This window comes from Ictidomys tridecemlineatus, chromosome 12 (assembly GCF_052094955.1).
Source record: "Ictidomys tridecemlineatus isolate mIctTri1 chromosome 12, mIctTri1.hap1, whole genome shotgun sequence".
Taxonomy (NCBI): Eukaryota; Metazoa; Chordata; class Mammalia; order Rodentia; family Sciuridae; genus Ictidomys; species Ictidomys tridecemlineatus.
Genome location: NC_135488.1, coordinates 77,665,796 through 77,680,914, shown reverse-complemented (window position 1 = coordinate 77,680,914; position 15,119 = coordinate 77,665,796). Strand labels below are relative to the sequence as shown.

Here is a 15,119-nt window from a genome sequence, read left to right as displayed (position 1 = left end):
TATAGAAACTTTTGAATTTTATTGATGAATGATAACATATACTAATGATTTCTTCCATTTATGGCACCTACTCAAACTTAATTACTTGCTTTATCTGAGCCTTCTTTACTTAGGAAGGTAAAATTTACTTTTGCTTTGTCAGCTACCTATTTTTCTGACTGTTATATAATTAGAAGCCGTGAGGTAGAGAAGGTTGGGCATTGGGGCACTAGTTTATCAGATTGTAGCTAATTAGTATCTACTGGAGAGCACACTTTTTATAGTTGATACAAGAGTGGCTGAGTGGGTTGGGAGTGGCAAAACTAGACCTCCTCCTTACCTGTCTCCAAAGTTGGCCACCCCCAAACCAGCATAGGGATACATGGGATTGCCAGATTTAGGAAAATCAAACCAGAATGCCCAGTTAAATTTGAATTTCAGGTAAACAAGTACATCTTCTTTGGTGTGAGTATGTCTCATGTCGCGTGTTCCTGTACTAAAAATTCATCGTGAAATTCAGCTTTAACTGACAGTCCTGGTCATATACTCTCTAAAAACCTGTTTACCCTATTCAATATAATATCCAGATGCTTTTAAAAAAGTGAAGTCTGGATCCTGTTTGAAGTATTGTGTTAAACTTTTGTTTTCTGCCCTCCATTGGGATGAACAGTTGAGAGGTTGTTACTGAGTAGCTGCTTCTGGGTGCCCACTCAGGCCAAGATGAAAAGGAATTTAGTCTGGTTTGCCACAGTAGCAGGGATTACACTTGCTCTGTGAGGACTTCTTGGCTGTGAGTGTAGATGGACTCAGGCCAGCTCTTTCTCCTTGGAGGGGAGTCTATTGGTTAAAGTGACTTATGGAAGTCCTGGCCAACTCCAGGAGTTCTCAGTTTTGTGATAGAATTATTTTAGTAATAATTTGAGGGAGGGAGATTTAATGTTGGATCAATTATATTTCACTCGTTGAAAGAGAGGGAATAAAATTTATTGTCATTAAGAGTGACCTTCAGATACTCCTCCCCTTAAAATCTCTTCTTCCTGTTTTTGACTTTCAGTAGTGCTGCCTAGAAAATGTCCTGAGCTTTCTGCATCAGCTTTGGCACTCTTTCCAGCAGTCACCCTGAAGGGCACTGCATGCCTTTGGGAAATGCTGATTGGAAGATTAGAAGCTGCAGAAACCTGAGTGTCTGTTTGCATTTTTTACACTCTGGGTATGATGCCTCTGTTAAGTAAGTTCTCCAAGAAAAAGCTTTACCAGGTTAACGATACCCTCCGTGAAATCAGTAATGGCAAGTGAAGGCTGAGATTGTGCTGCTGGAGAAGAGTGAGCCAGAGCAAACGGATTTTTGAATGACACTACTTTTAAATTGCTGCTGTTTAAAAAATTGAATGTGCCCAATGAAAGGGCACACAGGTTTCAGATTATCTTTTGAAGAAAAATGCAGTGTGGTAAGAGCTTACTATTAGGCACAGATAGTATGTGGGTGGCTTAGCCAAGGGAAAGGCTCCAATTAAGAGTTGTTTGTTCAGAGTACTAGATTTGGAGGTGTATTTTGTTGTTAACTATTGACTCCAAAAAATAAATTATTTGTATATACTTGTGCTAGCTAGGCATTAGATGTTGACAGTTACCTGATAAACTCTTTTTCCTTGGGGCTGGAGATGTGGCTCAAGCGGTAGCGCGCTCGCCTCGCATGTGTGCGGCCCGGGTTCGATCCTCAGCACCACATACCAACAAAGATGTTGTGTCCGCCGAGAACTAAAAAATAAATATTAAAAATTCTCTCTCTCTCCCTCTCTCCTCTCTCATTCTCTCTTTAAAAAAAAAAAAAAAACTCTTTTTTCTTTATTTTCTGAGCTGTCTCCTTTTATCCTCATTACTTCCTTTAGTTACCCATTCCTGTTGAATGTAGTTTTGCTTTTAACAAGCTTGAGGTTTGTCATAGTATCCCAGGATACTATGCAAGGTGGCTGGAATATTTGACCTAATATTTTTACATGGCTTAGTATTTGAAAGTGTCTTGTTGGATAGGGATTTGCTATCGGTGGTAAAAGTGTTCACATTTTAGAGCAGTGATTCTTAATTTTAGCAGTACATTGGCATTACTCAAGGAGCCTTAAAAAATGTAGATGTTTGGGTCTCACCTTCAGAGAATCTAATTTTATTGTCTGGGGGGTAGACCAGGCACCAGGGCTTGTCAGAGCTCCCGGGTGATTTTAACATACTTCCAAGTTGCATGGTATCATCTAGTCTGCTCTCAGAATTATGGCCCTCTTCTGTGTTGTCCAGTAGGGTAGTCATAAATACAAGGTAGCTACTTATAGTTAAACTAATTAAAATTAAATAAAACAAAAATTCAAGTTCCTCAGTCACATTATTCACATTTATATACTTGGTTGCCACATATGGCTCATTGGACAGTGCAGAGATAGAATGTTTCCATTTTGACAGAAAGGTCTGTTGGACAGCCTGGATCTAGGTTGGCTATAGGATGTCAACACAACACAGGAGGAACTGTGAACATTTGAGAAGTCTGACACAGGAAGGGCAGGCTTGGAATAGAGCTAATCCAACAAGATTTGCCAGGTCTGAGTTACCACATACTTTTTAAAGCAGCCTTTTTCTCAATGGTCTTTTTGGCACCATTAGCCTTGGAACAGTTGGTGCAATGGATTATGTGTCACATCTCACAGAAAGGACCCGTTTAAAAAAGCAGGCTGGCCTGAGGATAGTGATAAGGACCTAGGGCAGGCAAAGGTGAATTTGAGGAGGCCCCGGCTAGGGAAGAAAGAATACAGCTTTATTTCTTCAGAGCTGAGGAATGCCCTGAAGCATGAGTATTTGGGGTAAGACTAGGTAAGAGGGCATTATATCCCTTCTGCTGAAGAAAGCTGGCCTTGGTTATTGCCCCACCTTTGTCTGTCTTTTGTGGGACACAAGGACGGTGCTAGCACACATTTCCAGTGAAATTACGTTCCATGGTGAGCCCCCATCTTCCTGGGGGACCAGGGCACAGAAGGATTGAGATATTTACTCATGTTTATTCAGACATGCATACAGAATTCAAGTAGGGTAGGGTCATGGAAAAGAGAAGGTTTAGAGAAAAATGAAATATGCTAATGAATGTAGATTTTCCTTTTTATTTATTTTTTTACTTGTTCTAATTAGTTATACATGACAGTAGAATGCATTTTGACCCATACACGTATGGAGTATAACCTATCATTTTTCTGGTTTTGTATGATGTAGAACACACCAGTCATGTAGTCATGTATGTACATAGGGTAATAATTCTATTTTACCTACCCCTTTACCCCCTCCCCTCCGTTCTCTCCCCTCTGCTGAATCCAAAGTACCTTTTTTTATTAAGAATGTGGATTTTTTAAAGCTGTGCTTTCTTCAGTCCAGTCCTCTTTGGAGAATCTGCCTCCAGCAGGAGTGAGCCAACCTCCTATGGAGAGTCCGTCTTGAGACTGGCAGTCCAGTTAGTACCTTCAGGTTCTGTGTCCTGCCTCCTCTCTTGTGGGTTTCACTGAAGATTAGCATCTCCCCAGAAACAATTCTGTTGTTTTCTCTGAGGCTACTGAAGGAGAAAGTGCCAAATATTTATGGGCACAGGGAATGAGTAGGGAGAGCTCTGAGAATACATGGTCAAATGCATGCTGTGTTAGCTATGGCAAATACTGAAAAAGCAACTTAGAGGAGGAAAATTTATTTGGGGCTCACAGTTTCAGTCCATGGGCAGCTGGCTTCATTGCTTTTGGCCCATGTGAAGCAGAACATCATGGCAGAAGGGTGAGGCGGAGGAAGACTCCTCAGCTCATTAGCAGCCAGGAAGTGGGGTGGGTGGGCAAGGCATAGTTAAGGGTTCACCCTTAGAGCCCTACTTTTTCTAGCCAGGCCCCACCTGTCTACAGTTTCCATTACTCCCAGTTGTCCATCCAGTTATCAGTTGATTAATGGGTTGATGAGGTCAGATCCCTCGTGATCCAACCACTTCCCCAAAGGCCCACCTCTGAACATGGCTGCGCTGGGGAACAAAGCCTTCAGCACATGACCTCTGGGGGGCATTCCACATCCAAACCGTAACAGAGTCCAAGAGTGGAGGCCCCAGGGGCTTCATGGGCCCCATGAGTCACTTGAGAGTTTTTCCTGTTTTGTCATTTTCTGCAGTTGGTCAAGGATGGAATATCAGTTCTCCTTACAGACCCCATTTCCTCACTTTGTCTCACCTGTCAGGTAAGTGTCCTTGACAGGGTTGTTCCAAATATCTGTTTGGCAGTCGATAACTGCTCACTCTGACAGCCTGTTCTGAGAAGTAAGTGATCATCTCTCCCACCCCTCGACTTTCATAAACTTAGGAATTATGTTTTTCACCTGCTCACTTCAGCCCTGCTTTGGACTGCTAGAAGAGAAGAGCCATCACTTCCCTTTCCATTGTCACAGCTTTTTTTAGGCTTTTATTAACCCTCTCCTGCCATTTTGAATAATATTCAACACCTTTATTTTGCTTAGTGTTCTGTATTCTCTTTCATTATGCTCAGAGAACTAGGTCGGAAATACTAACTTCTCTTACAAACAGGAGAATGGAATATTGGAAGGAATGAAAAAATGCTAAGTGGAATAATGGAAAAGTAAGCATTGATGATTCAACCTCTTCCATAGTAGAGAGCCATCCTGCTTCAACTCTTTACAGTGCGGCTGGTCCTCTTTGCTTATGGATTTCAAATAACTGTATTGAATTGAATTTTAAAGGACAAGTAAAAAACTTACCTCCTTGCCTTTGAACATTTGTGTTCAGACATGCTACCTTTCAGTTCTTCGTACAATACACAGAAAAATCTAGAAATAAGTAGACCTGGGTTCTCAGCAATGAAATTAAATGGCAGTTAAAATGAAAGAATGAGATGGTTCTTTAAAGGTCATCTTGCTTGGTGGTTTCCAGAGGTGACCATCAGAACCACTTGAAGAGCTTTTAAAAACAATATAGATTCTGGACCATATCACATCCCTCTGAATAAGAATTTCTAGGCACTGGGCCCAAGAATCTGTATTTTGAAATTCCTAGGTGATTTAGGTGAGCAGCTGAGTTTGGGCCTTATCATGTTGCTTCAGTGTCCAGATGAGGAAACTGAGGACTGGGGAGGTGAACTGTTTCCCTTGCAGTCAGATACAGCCAGATGTAAGACAAGACTAGGGATCCTTCTAAGGTCCTTTGAACCCCTGAGAAACAGTGGCTCTCTGGTTTCACCTTAGGCTTGTGGCATCTGACTCATACTGCAGTCTTATTCCTAAAATCTGCTTCTTTTCAGTTTATTTTTGGCAGTGAGTTGAGTTCTCTCGTTTCATTCCCAGGGTGCTGCCTCCTGCTTCATTGTAAAGGGTGGTGTGTCACAGGTCCTGTGTGGTCACTCAAGCTGGGTATGAGCTTAGAGAGTGATCTTCAGGACCGTTTTTACCTCAGGTTTCAGTGTCGTGCATTATCTCATCCTGGTGTCTTCTTTGTAATTTAGTTTCCCCCTTCTCCCACCATTAAAAAAAAAAAAAAAGTCCTATCTCTTGATATATTTTTGGCTACAGAATAACTCCAGATGGCACATTTTGTATAGGGCAGGGAAAAAAAGAAAAACAAAATTTTTCACACTTTTCCATGAGTCATTTTTTTACTTTCAATTTTAATGAAGCTATCAATCTTACAAAGGACTCATTTTGTAAAGGGACTAGTCGTAGCAAATGTATCGTATACAGTATTTATTTCCAGTGTGGCAAAAATTATTAAGAGTGTTGTTACCATGAGAAGCTAAAATAAAAATCCAATTTTCTGGGAATGGAAAGTTAAGAAAAAGAACTTTTAATGTTTGGATTCAACACTGAGAAATGAGTGATAAAAAGGTATCAAATAAAATGACAGAATTGAAAGTACTTTGAGAAATATATGGCAATATGCAAATGTGAGCTATTGCATTTTAAAATCATAATTCTGATTTGAGAGATGGTATAATTTCAGATTGAAAGCTTTTATGAAGAGCATGCATACAGAAATCTCTAATTGGGAATGTTTTGCAAAAAATACTACTGAGTATGTGGGTGATTTGTAGAAAAAGTGCTCTTTGAAATTACCTTCTTGCCATAATTTTTATCAATTGAATTTTCCTGGATCAAGGAGAGAATCTGTACAATTCTGTATGAGCCTAAGGTATGTTTAATCCTAGCTGTGTTTCCCTCAGCGTTTGCTGTTCAGGCTGATTGCTCATCAAGCCACCCCCACGTGCTTTTGTTGCTGCTCACTTTTGCTGAGGTAGTGATACAGAGGATACAAAACAAGTTTTTGGATTATAAACATACCTTTTAATTCAGAAAGTATTTAAAGGGTCTTCTCTGGTGCTTTAGTGGGAGGGGACACAAAATAGGGAAAACAGGAAATTTGAACACATGAAACCACTGAGGTAGTGAAAGAACTCTCATTCTTTCAGAGGTCAGTTCTCTAGAAGTTTCTGATGGAGAATGAACACTTTGGAGTTACTGGGTAGTTTACTAATCTGCCATGTCTGAGTTTCCCCTCCATGATTATTTTGCTGCACTAGGCTGGAGGACCCCCTTAGCAGTATAGAAGGGTGAGGAGCTTCAGCCAGAATGGTGAACAGTGGCCACATGCTGGGCTCTGTGCTGTCACTGGGTACGACACGAGACAGGTGAATGAGTGTTCAGAGGAGGAAATAGGGAACCCTCCACAGGCACAGGCTGTGGTGTCTTGGTCCTTGCCTTGGTCACAGAAGGGGTGTGTCTTAACTCAGGTAATGCCAGATGGGAGGCTAGGGCCAGCTCTATAAAGGAGGTGGAGATGACTCTTGAAGAATAATTCCTCCTAGGTGGAAAGGTTAGGGTGTGGGAGAGTCACACGCAGAGGGAACTGAACGCATTAAGCCTGGCAAAGAGAAAACTGCTTTGGGGACCTGTTCTTCTGTGACCAAGGTGGAGGGGAGTGTTATGGAGTAAAGGGAGCTGAGGCAAGGCAAAAAGCCAAAAGATGAAGCAGGGCATTGAAAGATTTGGGGCAAGTTTGTGTTTTTCAAACTTTTCAAAGTTCACTTGAACTGCTGTATGGCAGGAGATGAATTTCAGTAGGGCAGTAGGAAACCAGTAAGGAGGCTGTGACAATAATTCAGTCAAAGATACTAGGGGACCAGTGGTCACATTTCAAAAAATGGCCAGTCGTGGTGCCAAATGCCTGTAATCCCAGCAACTTGGGAAGCTGAGGCAGCAAATTTCGAGTTTGAACCAGCCTGGGCAATTTAGTGAGATCCTGTCTTAAAATAAAAAGGGCTGGGGCTTCATCTCAATCCCTAGTATTTAAAAAAAGAAAGAAAGAGAAAGAAAAAAAATTGGAGTCCAGAAAATTTGTTAATAAAGTATAGGGGTAGGAAGGATAGTAGAATGAATCAGACATTATTACCTATGTACATATATAACTATACGACCAGTGGGATTCTACATCATGTATAACAAGAAGAATGAGAAATTACACTCCATCATATATACTGTATCAAAGTGCATTCTACTGTCATGTATAACATAATTAAAACAAATAAAAATTTTTTTTTTAAAAAAATTGTTGATAATAAATTTGAGTGATAGGAAAATTCCCTGATGATCAGCTTGCTGCCATGAGGGTATACCTTCTCTATCACGTAGTGATAGATTGTGAAAGTCTCCAAGTCCTCATTCAAGGGTCAGAGATCACTTGCATTCTTAAGTAGGGTTTTATAGTTTTCATATATTTTCTCTTTTGATTATTCTACAATTAGGTAGAAAGTTTTTCATTACCAATTAGATATTGTGATTTGAACTACTGTGGTAATTGACATTCTTGGTGAAGAACTGATCAGAAAGTATAGGTCAGGGCTGGGGATGTGGCTCAAGCGGTAGCGCGCTCGCCTAGCATGCGTGCGGCCCGGGTTCGATCCTCAGCAGCACCACATACCAACAAAGATGTTGTGTCCGCCGAGAACTAAGAAAAAATAAATAAATGTTAAAATTCTCTCTCTCTCTGTCCCCCTCTCTCTCTCACTCTCTCTTAAAAAAAAAAAAAAAAGAAAAAAAAAGAAAGTATAGGTCATACTATGTAGGAATCAGAACTTCTGAACATTTTTTTTTCTTTTGTGATGATGGGGATTGAACCCAGGACCTGGCACATGCTAGGCAAGAGCCCTAGTACTGTACTACACCTCCAGCTATTAATATCATATTTTAAATGCTTTGTAGCCAAACGTGTTTAAATTAGTCCTGTTGAAAATCATGTAGTTTGAAGAATGACTTTTGGGTGATTCTTATTTATCTTTTCTAAATCTGGGTTTTGTTTTTTTTTTTTCCTATTAGGCTTTCCTTACAGTTCCCTAAAGAAGCAGATATTCAGCATGACCAGTGAACATATTTTGTTATTTAGATGTTTCCAAAGAAATGAGGTACTTGAAGAGCTTAAAAAACAAAAGTAAACCTGGGTTGGGTACAGTGGCACATGCCTGTGATTCCAGCTACTCTGGAAGCAGAGGCAAGAGGATCATCAAGTTCAAAGCCAGCCTGAGAGAAGTAGGGATTGAAATCAAATATCTTGAATGTGTGATTTTGTCAAAATGAACTAAAATACCATTTATAACTATAATGCTCTGATAAAAAATGGTTTTAAAAAAAGCCAGCCTGAGTAATTTATGAGACCCTGTTTCAAAATTAACAATAGAAAAGGTATGGGGATGTAACTCAGCAATGCTTCAGGCTCTGGGTTCAATCCCCCCCCCCCCAGCTCTGCTAAAGCAAATGAACCAACAACTTTGAAAATATTTGCTTTGAAGATTACTGTAATTAAAAAAGGATAACTTCCTATTATGAAATTAATACATTAAAGAATTTTCTTGTAATCCCAAAGCTAACCCTTGTTAACATTTTGTGATACTTCCTTCTGGTCTGGTTAACCCACAGTTGCTCACAGATGTGCACACGCATACTTAACACCATACTTGTGTTTTTGTATAATTGTGCTCATTTTATTTCATTTTAGTTGAATCCATGCTGAAATTTTTTTTGAAGACAGTGTTCATTTCATGGCTGTATAAAGTAGATATGCAGTCCTCTATTACTGAAAATTTAGGTTGTCTTCAATTTTTTTTTGCTGCTATAAAAACAGTGATGAGCATTTCTGTATCCAATTTTTATCTAAATTCACCTTTTACCCTTACATTCCTAAAAGAGGAATTATTTGATCTCAGGAGTTTTACTTAACGCCTGTTCAAAGGCTCTATGTCCCCTGGACCTCATGGCAGGTGTCTAACCTACTTGCCTTTGCGATGCCTGATTTACTGCTGTGGAGATGGCTCCCTACATGAGCAGGCTGGTAACATTTTACATGGGATTTGGGTTTTGTTACTTCAAAAGTTTAGTTTTGGAACATTTATGTAAATCACAGCAGTCTTCATGAAGAGGACTCATGGACACGTGTCTTATGTCTCCAGCCAATACAGTCCCAACCTATAGTGACTGACTACTGGGTGGATTTCCTTTCTTTTCATGTGGAATAAGAATGAAATTTATTGGCTTATATAAACTAGACCAGAAAAGTTAATAGAAATAATAAAAACTGTCAGTCTCTGTTTAGTTCTATTATGCTATTTTACTCAGATTCTTTTAAAACTGTGTTTAAAAAACTGCGCATTGTGTAGTTTAATGTGCCTCCCAAATATTGAATACAGTATTTACCAGAAAACCCAACCTTTTAAAGTTTAAATAGAACCAAAGAGCTTGTCGTGATGTTTTGAGTTTTCTTGTAATTTCCTCGGTGTTCTGGATTGCTCTTACATATATATCTACAAACTGTATAATTTTATGTGTTCTGAATTTAACTAGATTGAAATTGGAGAAGTCCAGGATCCAAGTGCCAAGATGGATATTTGCATGTGAAACTGCTTTTTTATCAACAGCTCATGTATTTATTGCTGAATAAATTCTTAAAAAGGAGAACTTTGAAATCTTCCATCTAATTGTGAGTGATATTAGGGTGACTGTCAGAGACACGAAAAGTTAATATAATGTCCCCAAAGTCATGAGTGGTTACTTTCTTTTTGGAACACATACAAAGAAAGGGTCCTTCTTTAAGATTCTCATTATAATCTCAGTGCCGTGCTCTTTTTCACAATACCTCTGTAGAGGATCACAGAGAAAGAAGCAATTAATGATACCATCCAAATCCTGAAAAGAATAAAGAACAATGTGGCAGAACTGGACAACAGGCAAAGCACAACTTTTTATATAACTGTAATTAATATAGGCATGACTCACTCAAAAAACTTGAAGTGTGAAGATTGAATTTTTAAAGACACAGAGAATGATTATTCCCATTGTAAGATGACTCACCATCTTTTATACAAGGACTTATTCTTTTAAGAGAATATTCCCCTGGTGTGTTTAAATACTTGTCTACCAATTGTTAGAAAAATTTGAATTAGAGTGCCTTTTCATGGAGTCTTATTATGACCTATGATATGACCAAGGAGCTCCACTTCTAGATATTTGCTTAGAAAACCTAGGAATGAAATGAAAACATATATACAGACAAAATCTACACAAATGTTCACAGCAGTTTTATTTGCAGTAGCTGGAAAAACTCAGATGTCCATCACAGATGAATGGATAAACAGTTACAGCCATATAATGGAATACAAAGGAATGAACTATTCCTACATGTATCAACCTTGGTGAATCTCAGTGATTATGCTGAGAGAAGTAGCCAGACATAAAAAAAACCTTCAAACTGTATGATTTCATTTACATAGAAAATGCAGACTAATCTATAGTGGTAGAAAGTAGGTCCATTATTGTCAGGAGAGGGGATGTGGATATGTGGGTGGGCTAGGAGAAATAGACTCCAAGGAGACATGAGGAGGCTTTCTGGAGGGATGGATATGCTTATTTTCTTGGATTGTGGTCATGGTTTTATGGTTGTATACATATGTCAAAACTCTTCAAAATATATAACTTATGTATGTACAGTACATTGTGTATCAGTTATATCTCAATGAAGCTTATGTTTATTTTAAGAATGCCCTAAGATAAGTCCTCTCTGGACTTTTCTCCCACCCCTGACTGTCTTGTATCCCACCCATCCTGCTCACAGGGGCAGGAGTGGGCTAACAGCTGTGGTCATGTGCAGGATGCTGGGCTAGATGGGGGGACAGAGGTGTGCAGGGAGAAACCCCTGGAGGAAGTGAGCTTGAGTGAGTGCAGGAAGGATATTTCAGTGGACAGGCTGAGTCTGGGTAGGGCTGTGAGGGTCCGTGGCAGGGGGTAGAACTGGAGGAAAGCTAGGATGTGAGTGTGCTTATCAACAGTTCCAAGCTTTGTTTTGAAAGCCTTGGGTCATCTCTGATGGGTGGTGAGCAAGGAACAAAGTCCACTCGGGGCCATTGCCCATCTCCAGGAGGATGAGGAGAGAGGAAGCTCAGGTTCAGAGCTCAAGGAGCCCATAGATGCCTCTCCCCCAGATCTGTCCTAAGAATGTTCCTGTGGGGAGAACCTTGTTATCCAAGAAGGATCTGTCTTGCCAGGCAGCTCTGCTGAGTCCAAGAAACTGCAAACCACACTGGAATCCCACCTGTACAAATACTTGATATTTCTCATTTCAAAAATAGAGTGTTCTCTGTATAAGAAACTAAGGAAAATATAATTAAGAAAATTAAAATTATCTCTAATCCCACTACCCAGTGCTAACTGCTTTTAACATTTTGGCATATATTTTTCACTGTTTTGTCTGAGCCTTGTCCCATGTTTTATGTAGGCATATAAAATATTTGTCTTACTTGATTCTTGAGTCTGCATATTACAGTATATCTTGATTTATTTAACCAAACTTCTCCTTGGGATTTGTTTTGTATTAAAATTTCTGGGAGAACTGTAATTGCTTTATTAATAGCAAGTAAAGTTAAATTATTATTATTATTAAAAGATAATAGTTTTCAATTTATATCACAGAAAAATAGCCTTAATGTAGTGGACATTTTGAATAAATGAAGGGAGGGAGACCCCAACCCCCTTTTTAGAATTACACATGGCACATACAGTAGTTCTTTGTTGTGGAGTGATGATTATTTCATCTTTGCTCTTCACAGAAAGTAACCACCAGTGTAAGCTCTGTTGTTCTCAAAGGAAGATTTCTTCCCCATATCAGAAATACATGAAAAAGTATAAACAATAGCAGTAGCTAACATTTTTGAAAGCTGCTGTGTTCCATGCATTGCTAGAAGCATTTTACATATATTAACTCATTTAATCCTTTAAACAGTTCTTTTGAGATATAGATTACATTATTATTTCTGTTTGATAGTTGCATAAACTGGAGCAGTGTTAGTAACATACCTAAATAAATGATCAATATTCTATAAGAAAATATAGTAATCATCACTAGTAAGCAGTCAGGAAAATACAAGTAACTATGAACTCCCCCTTAAGAGACTATAGTGATCTTAACCCTATATTCGTTGTAGTTCAGGGTAGAAGGTAACAGGCCCTGTTACACAGTGTTGGTAGGAGTGTCCATTTTGATAGGGTACTAGGTTTCCTTCTAGAAATTTAAGAAAATGGAGCTGGGCATGGTAGTGCACATCTATAATCCCAGTGGCTTGGGAGGCAGGAATCTTGGGAGTTCAAAGCCAACCTCATCAATTTAGCCAGGCCCAAAGCAACTCAGCGAGCCCCTATCTCTAAATAAAATACTTAAAAAGGGCTGGCGATGTGGTTCAGTGGTTAAGTGCCCCTAGGTTCAATCCCTGGTACCAGGAAAAAAAAAAAATAATAAGGTAATGATATTGTCACGCTCATGGAAATAGTGTTGAAAAATGTGAATATCTATGTGTCCTATGGTAGGATCTTGGTTAAATAAATTGTGGTCTAGTCATAGCTTTCCACAGAATGCTGCATAGCGGTTACAAATGGTATTTTAGGCATATGTTGAAGGAAGTAGTTGCTCAGGAAATAGTAAATGGAGATCAACATTCAGTGTGGAACATGAGGATCTGATGTCAGTGCAGGCTGCATGCTCCTGGTTGTTGGTCTTTCCTGCTTCTTCCCCAACCCCTGAAACCAACACACCTGGCATTTAAAAATTCTGTTTTTAAATGGTGCCAGGAAAACATAATCTGTTGACCCACAGGATGCATGTTCACTCAAGGAATCCTTTGAATCCAGCTAGATGCTCTGACAACACCGTAAAAATGCCTGGCTTAGAAGAGGAAGTGCATTGACTGCATTTAACAAGTGCAGAAACTATTTTACAACTGGAAAATCCAACCACAATAAGAAAAACCAATTGGTGGCTGTTGAGTTAAGTCTGCCACTAAGCTTGCTTGAGTGCCTTCCTTCTTCCCCTGAGACTCACTTCATCCAGCAAGGAGTTTTCCTGCTTACCTCTTTATTAACTACCTTTACATGCTAGGAAATTTTTTTTTTCAGCAGTTTATCTGTCCTGGGTCTCATGTCCCCTTGAGGTGCTTGGCAATAGAAGATGATCGTTTGGATTCAGATATTAATGATTTGATGTGTTACCCTTATGTATTTGAACTTTAATGATTGCTTTTTCGGGGCTGGGGATGTGGCTCAAGCGGTAGCGCGCTCGCCTGGCATGCGTGCGACCTGGGTTCGATCCTCAGCACCACATACCAACAAAGATGTTGTGTCCGCCGAGAACTGAAAAATAAATATTAAAAATTCTCTCTGTCTCTCTCTCCTCTCTCACTCTCTCTTTAAAAAAAAAAAAAAAAGATTGCTTTTTCCTCAAAGGTGAAACTAAATTGTTTGGGAATTTTAGAAATCATAACTACTCAATGTCGGCTCCCAAGGACAGCTCAACCTGAATCCTCCTCCAAGCCACAGAATTTAAAGACCTCCTCAATACTAACCAAAAGCATTGTTCTTGGGTTACAGAAAGAACTTTGTATGGTATGCTTCCTACATTTTGAAAAATATCTGCAAATATTTTGGGAACTGGATTTCGGGAAGGACTAGCCTCTGGCTGAACTCTGCTGCAAAATCCATAAATACAGGGCTTCAGCTCTGCACAGCAGGACAGGTGCAAGTGTACACCAGTGACCTCACAGCCGGAGACCATTTCTCCAACATCCTGCCAGGAGAAGAGTAGAAAATAACAAAGGAAAAAAAAAAAAACCCAAACTTTCTAGTTGGCATTCTTGTTGAGGAAATCTATAAAGAATCAACTTGGGGTTGTGGCTCAGTGGTAGCATGCTTGCCTAGCATGCATGAGGCACTGAGTTTGATCCTCAGCACCACATTAAAAATAAAGATGTTGTATCCACCTAAAACTAAAATAATTAAAAAATAAAATAAAAAAAGAATCAAGCTGCCGTTGACTTGTTCTGTGTACTTTTTGTCTTAAGAATATGTGTTAGAGAGTCCTGTCTGAAAAACCTGTTGTTTTATATTTTCTTAAGTTGTTGGTACAGCATCTGGATAGAACTCAACTCAGGCTGGAGAGGAAGCAAGACAGTGGCAAGCTAAGAGCATAGACCATTGCTTCCAGCAGGGCTTTCTGTGATGCTAGGGACCATGTATCTCCACACTCTTCAGTTTGATCACCATGGGTCATATGTGGCTTTTGAACAGATATGAGTAGTGTGATTGAGGAGCTGAATTTTAAATCTTATTTAATTTTAATTAGTTTAGATAGCCACCATAGCATGTGTGGACTGTGCTGGACTGCACGGGGTAGACTCAGAAGCTAGACCACTTGGGCTCAAATCTCAATTCCATTCCCTTTTGTGTCTTTGACTTTGGGCAGGTACCTCCTGTTAGCTCACACTGTTCTGTTGTTACCTGTGGAGTTCAGGGGTGTCCTGGGGCAATCACTGACCTTCAGCAGAAGCCTTGAGGTAGGTTTACCAGTTGGCCTCTTCTGGAAGGATTGATCTTTCAGTTCCTAATGATGGTGATCCTTTGCCTATTTTAGCTTTTTTTTTTTTTTTTAATAAAACAGTGGCAATATTGGTAGTTTTTTTGTGAGTTTGTGTATTTTTATTCTTAACTAAGTTAAAGTTGGAAACCCACATCAGTCCCTTCATTCATTTACTAATTCATGAGATTGAAAA

General features: G+C 39.5%; 1 protein-coding gene across 3 annotated transcripts in view; it reads left to right on the top strand.

Moving 5' to 3' along the window:
• Sptbn1 (spectrin beta, non-erythrocytic 1) overlaps positions 1-15,119 on the top strand; it is a 188,633-nt gene that overhangs the window by 22,160 nt on the left and 151,354 nt on the right. The window contains exon 1 of one of the 3 annotated variants that reach the window (XM_005322004.5): positions 14,835-14,903. The exons of the other annotated variants lie outside the window; for them this stretch is intronic. The gene's annotated coding sequence lies outside the window, so the exon portion shown is untranslated. Of the gene's footprint in view, positions 1-14,834; positions 14,904-15,119 lie in introns of those variants that run through there. 3 annotated transcript variants of the gene reach the window in all.